The sequence below is a fragment of the Aythya ferina genome (assembly GCF_964211825.1).
Source record: "Aythya ferina genome assembly, chromosome: 16".
In the NCBI taxonomy this organism is placed as follows: Eukaryota; Metazoa; Chordata; class Aves; order Anseriformes; family Anatidae; genus Aythya; species Aythya ferina.
The window spans coordinates 11389236-11402196 of record NC_140315.1 but is presented as its reverse complement, the minus strand read 5'-3'; the positions used below and the strand labels follow the sequence as shown (position 1 = coordinate 11402196).

General features: G+C 42.6%; 1 protein-coding gene and 1 long non-coding RNA gene across 2 annotated transcripts in view; one reads left to right on the top strand and one right to left on the bottom strand.

Moving 5' to 3' along the window:
- LOC311445462 (uncharacterized protein) overlaps nucleotides 1–12961 on the top strand; it is a 342727-nt gene that overhangs the window by 116453 nt on the left and 213313 nt on the right. The gene's annotated exons all lie outside the window — the stretch shown is intronic.
- Nucleotides 10945–11819, bottom strand: LOC311445474. The gene is made up of 3 exons (XR_014698432.1): nucleotides 11732–11819; nucleotides 11612–11648; nucleotides 10945–11235 (listed from the first exon to the last, which is right to left on the bottom strand). It is a non-coding gene; the product is annotated as an uncharacterized lncRNA (long non-coding RNA).

Sequence of the window (12961 nt, the reverse complement as noted above, 5' to 3'; positions counted from 1 at the left end):
CAGATGCCTGATATGTGCAAGTGGGTTTTTCAGTGCTTGCAGGAGCACGTGTATCTGCCCTGTGTAAGTAATAGGGCTTTATGGCTCTATTGTGATGGTACAGATAAGGTAAAAGAGTTACAGAGATGCTAACAGAGCAGAACAACCAGCTGTTTAAATCAGTAGCGTTTTGATTGAACATGATACAGAGATGCATGGTTTGATTCCTATCTTAACAGTAGCAGTTGAGAATAACTCCTGTGGTTTTCAGTGGCTTAAGGATGCAGAGGATGGTGTAAAGGTGAAGATAAATACAAGCTTGTTACAACCTATGGAACTCCACCTGAATTCAGTTCTGTCAAATCAGAACAAATTGCTGCATTATCTTTATTCTGCTGGTATCTCTGCTTTTTGAAAGAAAAGCACAAAGTTGTGTGTGTGTATTGTCATACACTTTTTCTTTTGAAGTTACATTTTGGCTTTACCTTCACTTTTTTTTCCCCATTAATGTTAATGTAGGAGACACTGAATCACAGTCAGATTCATTCTCAAATGCACAGAGAACTAACAGTAATTTTATGTATTTTTGGTCTGTTCTGACTGGAGCAAATGGAGATGCTTGGGGACTTCAAAATTGAGCTTCCTTTGTTTAGCACAATTCTCGTTTAGTCAGTCAGTTCCATGATACTTTAAATATTGGTGTAGTGCATTTTAGGCACCATCTAACGTACAGAATAATGCTATTATGTTATGGGCTCAAGGCTATTAAGGCTGCTGAGCTTGAGGTATAGCAGTTTCCTTCAGCAGCTGAAATGAACTTGGCATCGCACCAGTTCCTGCGGAAATTATAAGAATGTGCAGGACCATTCTGCTTCAGCCCTGTGGATCAGAACAGAAGGTCATCACTCATTTATGTTGCGGGTGAAAAGGCATTTCAGGAAACATGAAAACTCTCGAAAGTAGCCATCTCCACCCTTCTAGCTGAAAAACACCCTATTTTGAAAGGTCTTCGCTGAATGTTCCCTGGCCATATTTCAAATGCAGGAAAGCAGTCCCGTTTCTAGAGGAAAACCCTAAATAATAAAGATTTTGTCAGCAAAGTAATGTAGGCCAGAGAGAAGCTAAAGGTGAATCAAAACTGAAAAATATACTGATTCATACAGGAAAAAAGCGTGTTTTTATGTCCATAAAATAGATTATATTTGGTTCCTTAAACTATAATTAACGCAGAATATAGCTTACACTGCTAATTGCTGGGTTCAGTCCTAGTATCTGTGTGGACTGATGCTTCCTAAAAACTTTCTGAATTCATAAGTTTTTCTCAGCATTAACTCTTCAGACTCAAATACAGCGCCTGCACCAGGTCGGTTACTAATTATCCACAACAGACATCCGACAGTCTCAAATAATGAAATTCCACTTGTGGTGAAAATAAACAGTAGGAAGACTCGAGCTCCATTGTCCCAAAGGGACTAAAGTATGGTTAAATACTTGGTCTTCACTGTCCATTGCTGCCTGAGGTGGCCGATCAGAAGCTGCCAAAACCCACTGAGGTACGTTAGCAGGGCTGTGCCAAGCAGGTCCTCCCCGTCCAGCTTTGGGGCAGGGCTGGGCTGTGTCCAGGCAGCATGGAGCTGGCAGCATGGAGCTGGCAGTTGGCTCTAGGTGGTCATTACACATGCTCAGGGCTAAGGTTGGCGCTCACTTATAACTGGCCCCGTGTCTAAATCTCTGGCACGTGCACTGAATAGCTGTAGAAATGTGCCTGCTCGATTCTAAGTTGGATTTATCTCTGCTATTTTGGCAACATCAGTTTTCTCTTGCTCTAAAAAGTGGTGTGTTTTTTTTTTCTCCCAAGTGAAAGAGGCATATATTATGCTGTATCTCATTTAGCTGCATTCAAACTATGGATTATGTAAGTGAAAATGTGTTGTATTTCCTAGAGATTTCCCAAAGCTGTTCCAGACAGGAAGAAAAACTTTATAACTTTTCGTAGAGCTAATGTGTAACACTGTGCTTAAATGAGCAGCCTTACTACCTGAATAGGTATGAGCTGACAACAGCATTAAATACTAGAAACGTCAAACATTGCAGGCTGCCTTCTTCAGAAGCACTGAGGTGACACGGGACTGGGACACTGCGCACGCCAGCCGGGGGCAGAGATGTCTGTGTTCAGAGCCCTGAACCTGACGTCTGACTCTTGATTTTGCTGTGATGCTGCCTGGAGGAGTTAAGCTGGGGAAGCCTGGGTGTTTGAGAGAACCCTGAAGTTATGGGTAGGTTAGAGTGCTGACCGAGGTGAATGAAACTTTTTCCTGCTTGTTCCTATGAGCCTGGCCCAGGTCTGCAGGGATGGGATTCACCTGAATGTACTGACTGCACCTCTGAGCTTTTGTGTGAGTGCTGCTAGCAGTCACTGTGAAACAGGCACTCCTGGAAGGGGGTTTATTATTACCTCTCCCAGTTAAAAGGAAATAATTGTGTTCTGGAAACACCATTTTTCACTTCTGAACATAAAAAGAACCTGGATGATGCATCTGCATGTCGATGTCCCCATTTTCCTTGCCTAAGATAGATACGATGGATCCTACCCTAAGCTTCTTGCTAAACATTTCAATAGTTAATGGGGTATAGCGAAGTAGTGAGGAATCATTGTGTTTTGGGCACCATGTTGTGTATCTCCTGGCTCCTTTCATGCATTTTATGCATACACAGTTTAGAAGTAATATGGAATAGAACCAAGTGGCATACTTCAGGGAGTGCACAAATGCATCTGACCTGTGCCTTTGCCCTGCTCCTGTTGACTCATTTGAGCTGTGCACATGTAAATTGTGGTTTGTAAGTTGTTCCCAACACAGAGGAAGGGATCAGTGTTTCAGGTGCTGAAGTTTCCTTTGAAATCCCTACAGGAAGGATGCATGCAATCAGGCAAGTGCGACCCAGCTGAGATGGATCACAAACCCATGCACTGTCTTTGAATGTTTTATTCCACTCCCCTAGGCAATGTAACCAAAGCCTTTTAAAATATCACAGATGCTTCTTTAAATAGTCTGATTTTTGCTGCCATCCCCCCTAAAAAAAAAAAAAAATGAAAGGAGAAAAAAAAATCTTTTAAATGCAGAACATCTATGTTATTTCCGTCTCTTCTTTTAGAGGAAAGGAAAAAGGGGGAGCAGACAGACTTTATCAGAATTGCCCAGTACTGTCCAGTCACTGCTGCTGTGTTAGGACCCACGAAAGTACAGTCCAACCAATTTTGCAGGTAGAGCCGTTGTGCTAGAAGGACTAGCAGTTCAAATACTAGGGTTAAGCTCTTTTCCCCTCTGTAGATAGAGGATTTTCTTGTAGGAAAGGTGCTCAATTAATTACTAAATGTCCTACCTGAAAGGAAATAGTAATCTGGCTCAAATTGCCAAGCAAATACCTTTCGGCTAAGCCCTAGCTTCATCAGTCTCCTGATTTGCTGCTGCCTGGAGTGTTTTTGTGAGAAAGTGTTGCAGGATCAAGTCCTCCACAGCTGTAATAAAGCTGAGAGGAAGACGGACACCACCTCCCCTTGTGTGTATTGCTGACGGTGAGCTTCTGGATGGAGGCACGGTTCTGGGAGTAATGCCTGTGCTAGAGGAAACTTATTTATTGCTATTGCTGGAACTAGAACCAAGCTTTTTAAAGGTGACTAATTTTTTTCTTTAATACATGATATTTCAGTGGAGCAGTTGTAATGTGAAGTGCCTGCTTTGCTGAATTGGGACCTTCATGCTGGATAGGGAACTATTCTTAAGCTTTTGGTATGTGGAGAGCATTTCCCAGTAGAACATAAATTATTTATGTTCAGGTCTAGCGAAATCCCTCCTGATTTAGAGTGATGTATGGAAAAGTCAGACCTATACAGCTAGTTTGAATAATTCTTCTGGTAGATCTGGAAATATTTAAACTCATTCATTTTTTATAGTACTGTAAATTTGAAGAATTTAATTTTTGAAAAATTTGTTTCTGCTGTGTCATAGAATTTGACTGTCACGGAGCATACCAGTAAGCACCCATTCAACCACTTGTAAAGTATGGAGCAATTGCATGGCATTTGTGATTAGCTGAGCTATGTTAGTCTGGTACGCATCCTGTGTCTGCATCAAGCTACGGAGAAATTGCGGGAGGATGGAGCCAAGTGATGGCTTTGAACACGTTGCAAGTACAGCCTGGATACCTGGTAGGACAGGCCTGCTTTCAGTCATTCCCATTTGCATTGTTTGGGTCCACCCTGTTAAATATGGCTACCTTCTCCTTGTCTTGCCTTTGCCATTATATACCGTGTGACCTGCAGCAAGAAATTTAATCCCTGAGCCTCAGTTTGTTGGAATAACTAGAAAAGAAGTAAAACCAAAGATGTTCTGGTCTGCTGTATTGTATATACAATATATACAATTATTGTGTATACGATTTTTTTTTTTTTGAGGAGCTGTTGTGGTCTGTAGTTCCCGGGTTATTAGTGGTATGAGGGCTGGGCCAAGAGTTGGAGTATGCTCTGCTGCTTGCAAAGCACCCCAAAAACTGGCAATACCAATATAAGGAGATGAATAATACAATAACCCTTTGTCTAGAAGGTTCAAAGGGAATAGTTAAGTAAAAAATAAAATCAGAATTCATATAGAGGCATCAAATCCAACTCACTGGAGTGACAGTGCCTCAATTATAGAACAAGATGATATAACAGGCATTTTTCATTTAAAGTGTGTTTTTGTCAATGAATGCTATAAGTGGAGATAACAAGTGGGAGCTAAAGAAGTCTGTTCCTAAATTGTTTTGTGTGTCTATTCAATTCAGAAGCACATAAATGAGCTAACACTTAACTAGATATTAGATACTAGTAATTGATCGATGTGACTTTATGTGCCTAAAGTAATTTAGGCCTCTAGATCACTCAAACAGCTTTGGGATCTGTTCCTTCTTTATAGAGCTAAATGAGATGTGTGCACATTTGTTTTTTTCTTGGGTACTTTAGTTTTGAAATCGTACAATTTTAAGGCTGTAGGATTTTTAAAATAGCTAGATAATCTGCCAGACCCTTGTTTCTGAGCTAGGATCCTTGCTAGGATCAATGATCAGGTTTTGTATGGCTGCTTGTTAATGGCGTTCCCCTTCAGCTCAGGGGAATACAGCCTCCTTACCTCGTCCCTGGCCAGCTGCTCTCCACTTTGGCCCTTCTTCCTCTTAGGGTACCAGGCAGGCTGTCGTGCTGAACTTCTTTGGTAAAGAAGCAGAGGATGCTGCAGCATAAAATTTCCCCTTGACCCACCTTTCAGTTGCCCAAGTTCGGACCTCTGCTACTTCACATCCTCCAAATGACACAGATGGCAGGATAGAGCCAATCGGAAGCACTTGATAATAAAATGGCAATTCATTTTGCAATTCCTTCAGCATTCATGCTAACAATACTGGTCCTGATGGGCTCCTTGGGTATGAATGTAGCTTTCAATATGCAATTCCACAGGAATTACACCACTGCTCAGCTCTCATTAAGTCTGCTTTATTGTAAAGTGTTGCTGAGAAATCCTCCTATTACTGATACAGGACAACTGCTTTGCTTCAAAGAACTGCCTGATTTCCAAAAGCTCCTGTGTGTGTATCTGCAGGGCTTTTTAATGCTCTCTTTACAGTGCATTATCTCACTTTGTTTATATTTTGGACGCTAATGTGATGTGTTTAAGTATGTAAATTGCCATAATGTGAGGAAATGAGATGTTAAAAATAGCTGTGGAGTGCTGAAGAGAGTGGGGTGCAGTAAGGTGGCCAGTGTGGGAGGGAGTGCTTTTGGATCCAGAATTTCTCTCTCCATCCTTTTAGGGGAAAGTAAATCCCTCTCCAAAGTCAAACCCCCCAAAAGAAGGCTGTGGGCCCTACCTTCTACAGGTAAAACAAGTTTTACCTGCTTGCTGCAAGCAGAAACCTTGCTTCTTTAGCAACACTCAGTGTCTGCTGGTCTGCAGCAAGGGACCCCAGGGCAGCACTGCAGTCTGCTGCCTAGAGAAGCGACTGGCATCCGTGCGATCCAGCCAGGCGATTTGAGCATGAAGCTAACAGCCCTGACCTCGGTCACAAAGGGAGGTACCCATTTCCCTGCCGGGTAGCTGCTGTTTGTCCACTGTTGTCAGTATTGGGTCTTAAAAACAACACGGGGTTAGTTTCTGAGCTGTGGTTGAACTGTGTGCAGTGCAGCTTGGAGGGGCTGGAAAACACGGTCAGAACACATCAGCCCCCATCTTAGGGTCTATTTACTCTTTCCATCCAGTCTGTACTAAAGTCCTGGGCAGAAGTGGTTGCCTTGGAGCAATGAGGTGGTTCATACAATGGGATGCTTGTAGAAGATGACTTGCTGAGCACTTGCGGGTTTTCAGCTACCACTCACGACCGTCACCCTCTCAAATCCTGCAGTTCATTCATCTGTTTCCGGGTGGAGGGGGTCAGTCATTCCCCAAACTGTTTTCCTGTAGAGAAGATGTCCAAATAGGGGAGGAAAATGAAAAATCAGTTCCTCATCTCACATTTTTAGACCTGTCCTCACCTTGTGGTAGGCCTCCTTGTGGCCTCCCAGCCCTCGTTTCCATTACCTGAAATCCCAAGTCCATTAACGTGAATCTGTCTCATCCATCATCTTCTCCACTGTTGCCTGTGGAGGTCTGAAGAGATTTATGGCCTTCGTCACGTGCTGGAACCCCTCTTCACTCGGTGATCTCAGACACCCCACAGCAAGTGGCTGTTACCTGCACCTCCCTGGTTCCTCCATGGCCCCGATGGCTTCTGTTACCCCGTGGGCACGCAGCGCGATGTCCCCTGTCACTGCCGGCCCCGGCCCTGCCTCATGGCGCCTTCACCAGGCCTGGAGAGATGCTGGTGGTGAGCGCAGGGCCGGTGTCCTGGGCGTCCCATCCTGCTCCTCGGCTGTGGGGCCGTCAGTGGTCTGTTGTAACCCGCTGTCATCCCGCTGCAGAGGAAGGGAGGGAGCCGTTCCCATAAGCAGGAGCCTCGCAGCGCTGGCGGGATGGCGGCCGAGTGATTGATGGGCATTGAGGCCGGCAGCCTGCCTTCGGGCCGCGCGGTGTTGTGTGGCGCTGGGAAGCATCTGTAGCTCGCCTCCAGCCCCGGAGGAGCAGTGTGAAAGCCCCGATAATCAAAACATGTTGCCTACTGGCAGCACGGCATTAAAATCGGGCCTAATGAAGGGTTCTCTGTCGTGTCTTGGGATTTGCCTGTCACACCGAACCCTCCTCTGTCTGGCTGGGAGGAAGCCTGGGGATGAATGTGGCAGAGACAATGAGGCCCCCATGGCCCGCTGCTGGGTTGCTGATTACCATATTAATGCGTGGCGTCCCAACTGAATGCTGGGCAAAGGACAGTACATCTTTAATTGGAAATATAAAGGGCTGCTCATGGCCCAGCTTGAACTGGGAGGATTTATGTCTCTCCCTCTAGATGGGATTGAAGGGAATGGTATGATTCACTGAGCGGCGTGCACGTCGCCTGATTTACTGCCCATCATTTACATTCCACTAAAGTCAATCAGTGCAGAAGGTCATTCCCGACCTGAATTTTTTCACGTTAAATCTTTTCTATCCCAGACTTAGGCCAGGCAAGATGCTTGGCAACTCAAGCTGTTTTTGAGGTTGTTAATTTTAATTCTCCGATTGGGAGAAATGAATTTTTCTTTCAAAAATAAAGTTTGTGTGTCTATTGATGGAGTCTGTACATGTGATAAGCTCAGCAGATGCAACAAATGGCTGCTTCCCTTCTATTAACTCTGCTTGCATATTTGTCATGAGACTGAATTTCTTATGCTCTGGGTTAGAAAGGCTACTTCTGCTAGCACTGTCTGATTCATGTATTTGTTTAGTCCTTTGAATAAAGATTTGGATTGTCCCTGCTCAGATGAGTTGGGTGAGGAATGACATGGCTTGGATGCTTTTTTTCTTCACGATGGTGCTTTGAACATCGGTAACCCCAATGCACTTGTTAACATGTTGAAACTATTCTAATGTTTTCATAGTAAATCAATTTCCAGTAAGTTATAAATCTACTTCCAGCATGCTGTCAATTTGTAATAGAAAATTAGGACCAGGATTCTGTATTGGATGTGCAGTCTGGTTCCCAAATCTCATATGAAGCTTTATGTACGAGCTTGATAAGAGCTTTCAAGTAACTAGGTATGGAGTTACGAAATAACACAACTGAATATGAATTTTTTTGCTTTGCTCACACGATCTTGTAATATTACATGTGACTGTACGTGTTCTGACAAGCTTACATTTAGCCCCTAATTCTTACTCAAACAATTTATTATAAAATGATGGTAATAGAGGGCATTTGCTTTTGCAAGATTTTGAGTAAATAGGAGTTGAGCTGTGATATACTGGCTTGATTTTTCTTGTAATCTAGCTTTGAGCAAATAACACAAAATAAATATGAACATCAGTCTGAATTAAAGTGAAATTTCAATTACATTTGAACAATATATACTTAAAAGGACTCTTGTGGTGTCAGTAATAACTCCAGAGACCATGGTTTGTTATAGTAGAAGAGCACGTAATTTGAAATTTTTGCTTTCTAAGGTATTTTTTGATATGTAAAGAGAAGCTTTAGAAAAATCTGGTATGTTCTAGCTCAGCAGCTTCAGCTGTTCTTTCTTTCATATGTTATTTTCTTTAACTTTTGAAATTTTGAGGAATTGTTGAAAAATCTTTTGCTGGTGATTGCTCGTTAAAGGAAATAATTGGACTGGGTGTTCATCAGTGGTGGAACTGGCTGCTGTGGTGGTGTACAGTATGTGCTGCCAAATGTACCCCGGGAAGTCTTGTAAGTAACATCTGGAATGTAAGATCAAGGCTTGGGTGTAAAATGTAGAACTAAAAAATGGTTAAACACACGTTAGCTGTAGATTTGGCTATGTGTGTTTGGTGAATGCTTAAACACAGGGTTTGTTTTCTTTGGGATTACAAAAGGATGTAACTTTAAAGAGCATAACAGGCTTTCCTTGTTGGGACAAACTGGTGAATAGCTCGTTGTCCTAATTAAGTAGTGTTCCCGATTAATTTACAACAGCAGCTTATTGGTGACCTAAGCCACTTAAACACTTCAGGAGATTATTGCAGCTTAACTGTTTTAGGGTCTTTTTAAAGTTCTTAAAGTATTTACTAGCATCTCTGAGCCTTTTAGAGCTATGGAGCTCACCTATTAGCTAGAATTGGGACTGGAGCAGTGGTCTTTCTGTAGACAGCTCAATGTGAGCAAACCGTAGTGTGCAGTTTGCTTATGATAGCTGATTGCTTTTAGCAGTGAAGTGTGCATTGCAGTGCTAAGCATAGTCTTCAGAGATCATCCTTCACCTCTAGTGCTCAAAAACCATTTTGAGTCAAGGTGGCGTTTGCCAGAGTGCCACCTCAAGTTCATCCTGCGATGGTGCTGCTGCTGTGCCACAGAAGAGACTGGGGTTCTTCCTTCTCCATCTGTACAGCCTGACAGTAACACGCATGTATGAACCTCTGGAAGATGCTTTGTGTTGTGTTGAAAGCAACTTCTCCATCTGGGAGTGTGGTGATTACAGGGATGTAGCAGGAGCCCATCATTGATGTCTTGGCCCTTTCTTCACCAAAGCACCCTTACGATAACGTGGCTAAGACGGTGTTTGTCATCTGCTGCAGCCCAAATAATGGCTTTAGGGAGAATCTCAGTGCAGCATGAGCAACTCAACAGCTGCAGCAGTGGCAGCAGCTCACCAGCCTACAGAAACGTGTGTGCAGTTGGCAGCAGCTCCAGGCCCATGTTGGTGTGACAGACCCCACCACAGAGAGCTTGGGATTGAGGCTGGCTGTGGGGCTGGCATCCGGCTGCTTCACGTGGGGAACATCACCCAGTTGTAGGAAACTCCCACGAAGCAAAGGCAGAACTCCTGCAGCAACTGTATGGTTACAGCCAGTTACACAAACTACCTCCAGCTGCTGTTTCTACAGATTTAAAACAGCACCTGCTCCCACTGAGGGGTGTTAGGGCCATAGCTGCTCTCTCTGTCTCCTCTTAGACTTGGGGAAAGCAAGCTGTGCAAGGTTATGGCGATCTGCTGGCCTTGTGACAGTTCTTCTGCTTCTCTTAGACTGGTGAGTTACATCCTGACTTCATAGACTTTTCTGGAAATACTTGGTGGGCTTGCAACAGCAACTGAAATCAGGTGAAGCTAATGTAAAATGGATTGTGTGGTTCCTTCAGGTCCCTGTCTATTAAATTCGGAGCATCTCGTAAGCAAAAAAGCAATTGTTTCTCCACAACCTTTGACATTTGTTGATAGGTAGTTGTGTAGGAATTTTTTCATCTGTTGGCTTTCCTTAAAGGGTTTCATAGTAATAGGAAAGGGGTCTCTTGGCCTCACAATGGGCAGGTTATGTTGGCTGTAGGGGCTGCAGACTGCATATGCCCACTGGAGAGATCACTGAGGGTCCCTCTCCGGGCCTTGCTCTCAGTTGTCTGTTCCAACGTTATGGGGGATTTGGAGTATTCTCAAGGCCTTAAACAGATCACTAATAATTATACTTCTCTGACCTAACTTTATGCATATTTCATATGTGAAATAGTTCTATTTGCACTGTTTTAATATGAGTATAATTATGCATCCTGGCTGCTGGAAAGGTTGCCCTTTTTCTCTCATTTGTGCAGGGATTACTCACATTTACATAGAATCTCTTAGTGAAGAAAAAGTTAATTCATCAGGCTGGTGTTACTTGCTAGACTAATGCAATTTGTCTTTTTGAGGAGACTGTTCTCATTGCTTGGGGTCACTAGAGATCTTCTACAGCTAGCACAGAAATCCATTTAGAACAAAACCCAAATGTAGATTTTTTTTTTCTTCCAGATTATCTGTGTGTATCTACTCTTATTTATAGAATAATAATCCCTCAATTTGAGATTTATATGATGTGCACACTGCTTGGATCTTGCTAGCTTATGCATTATTGCAACCCATCCATACTATTGTGTTGTCTCTTCGAGAACAATCTGTTTCTCTGAAGGACTGTGTGCTCACATTTTCTTGGGTATGAATGCTATTACACAGTAGTCCTAACTACTTGGATAGTGATACCATATTTCTTCTTCATGCATATTTTTCTTAGGACCATGTTCTTAAGTTTCTTTGCAAAAGAAATAAATTATTCTGGATGGGTAATGGCTGTGTAACCTGTGCCAAGCTGCACTCTGGGTGTTTCTCAGCATCTTTGCCTGTGAAAGATGAGAGTAATATATCACAAATAAATAGTATAGAAAATCAAAACTGCAGTAAAGGTAGCAAAACTTTTATCTCAGTGAGACTCTAATGCTAATCAAATTTTCAACCTATTGTAGTAAGCTTATCCAAAAAATAAGAAAGTAGCAACACCTAGGAAGGGTGGCTGTCTGTGATGTGCCTTAAGTCAGGTGTGTAGAGCCTACAACTCCTTTGAAAGTTGTGAAAGCAGTTTAAAACATTGTTTAAAAGTGTTAGCCTTTGCTGTCAAAATTAAGTAATTGTGGGTCAATTCTGTGTTAACAGACTTCTAAAAGTCTAGTTTTGGTGATCCTTTTAATTTGGCCATTTCTGCTGCATAAATATACTCACCTTCTTCACCAGTGGCAGACTTCATGCAGCAAGAGGACTGAAAAGAGAGACCAGAGAACTGCTTTTCAGCAGGCTGAGTGCAGACCCAGTACAAAGTGCTAAAGGTGTTTATAAGCCAACCTGTTTGCTTTGTGTGGGTGCAGTGTTGGAAGGGGCGCAGTCCCTCAGCTGTGGCACTGCAGGAAGGTGCAAGGTGCCTGGTGCTGACCAGGTGGGTGCGGGTGTCTGTGCCCAGCTGCTCCTGGCTTCTTAGGGCTGAGTGGGAAATACCCAGCTGCACCCATTGAGCAGCAAATGTAGCTTCCCATCCCCACTACCCAGATCCTAAAGCCTGCACATGTGTACAAATGGCTACAGTAAGGGTCTGTTCTAGAGAATTCTTTTGTGAGTTATTTGAATCTCTTGGCCGAGTTAAAAAGGAAACTTCTTAAATGATTAAAATTATGCATTTTCAAGAGAAACACTTTGTTTTTCAATCTTTAATTCCTGCAAAAAAATCAGGTTTTTACTACCACCTTAAGAGGTAAAATGGAATATTTAGGAATGGTGTTAATCGTGTTAACATATTAGTATGTTCCCCCTTAAAGATGATTGTGCGATTAAGTACCTCTATATTACTCCTGGAAAGTGCTAAGAGTGCATGAAGTCAGCTATTCTTGGGTTGGCTATGGATTAAAATTCAGAAGGGTGGTTATTAGCTTTTGATATTTTCTTGGAAGTTGATGCTGTTCTTCCCTTGTTCCTCTCCACTGAAGGTTGCAGAGAATGCTGTGCTCGGCAGAATAATAAAAACAAAACAAACACCTGCCCTCAGATTGCTTCTGTGATTGGTACCACTGAAAACCGGGGAAGAAAAATCCTATCAAGATGCTCTTTAATGTGTCAAATGTACACATTTAAAATAAAAAGCAGAAATGTGGTCTGCATGCTTTTATATAAGGTTTCTCTTATGAAACTCAAGTCCCTTTTGAGAAAGACTGGAAGACCGTGGGTTCTCAAAGGATTTGGCAGTTCTTCACATGGATGCAATCTTGCAAGGGTTCAGTGAGGATGTCATACATATGAAAAGACAGATTCACAACCCTGTGGACCTGTATAGGTTTTCTTCAGTTCTGTGAAGTGGGAACAATGAAGTTTTCTCTTTCTGCAGGATGGCGGTTGATTTTGAGACCGTTAGGGGGACACAAGTCCCAATAAATGGAAGCAAAACAGGCAAAATAATTTTAAACAAAATAAGTTGAAACATTAATGAACATAGAAACCAAATGTATTATATTTTAGAAGTGTTGTTCAACTAAAAGTACAAATATTTTACTGTTAACTGGCTGGAGCCTGCAATTACTGTGTATG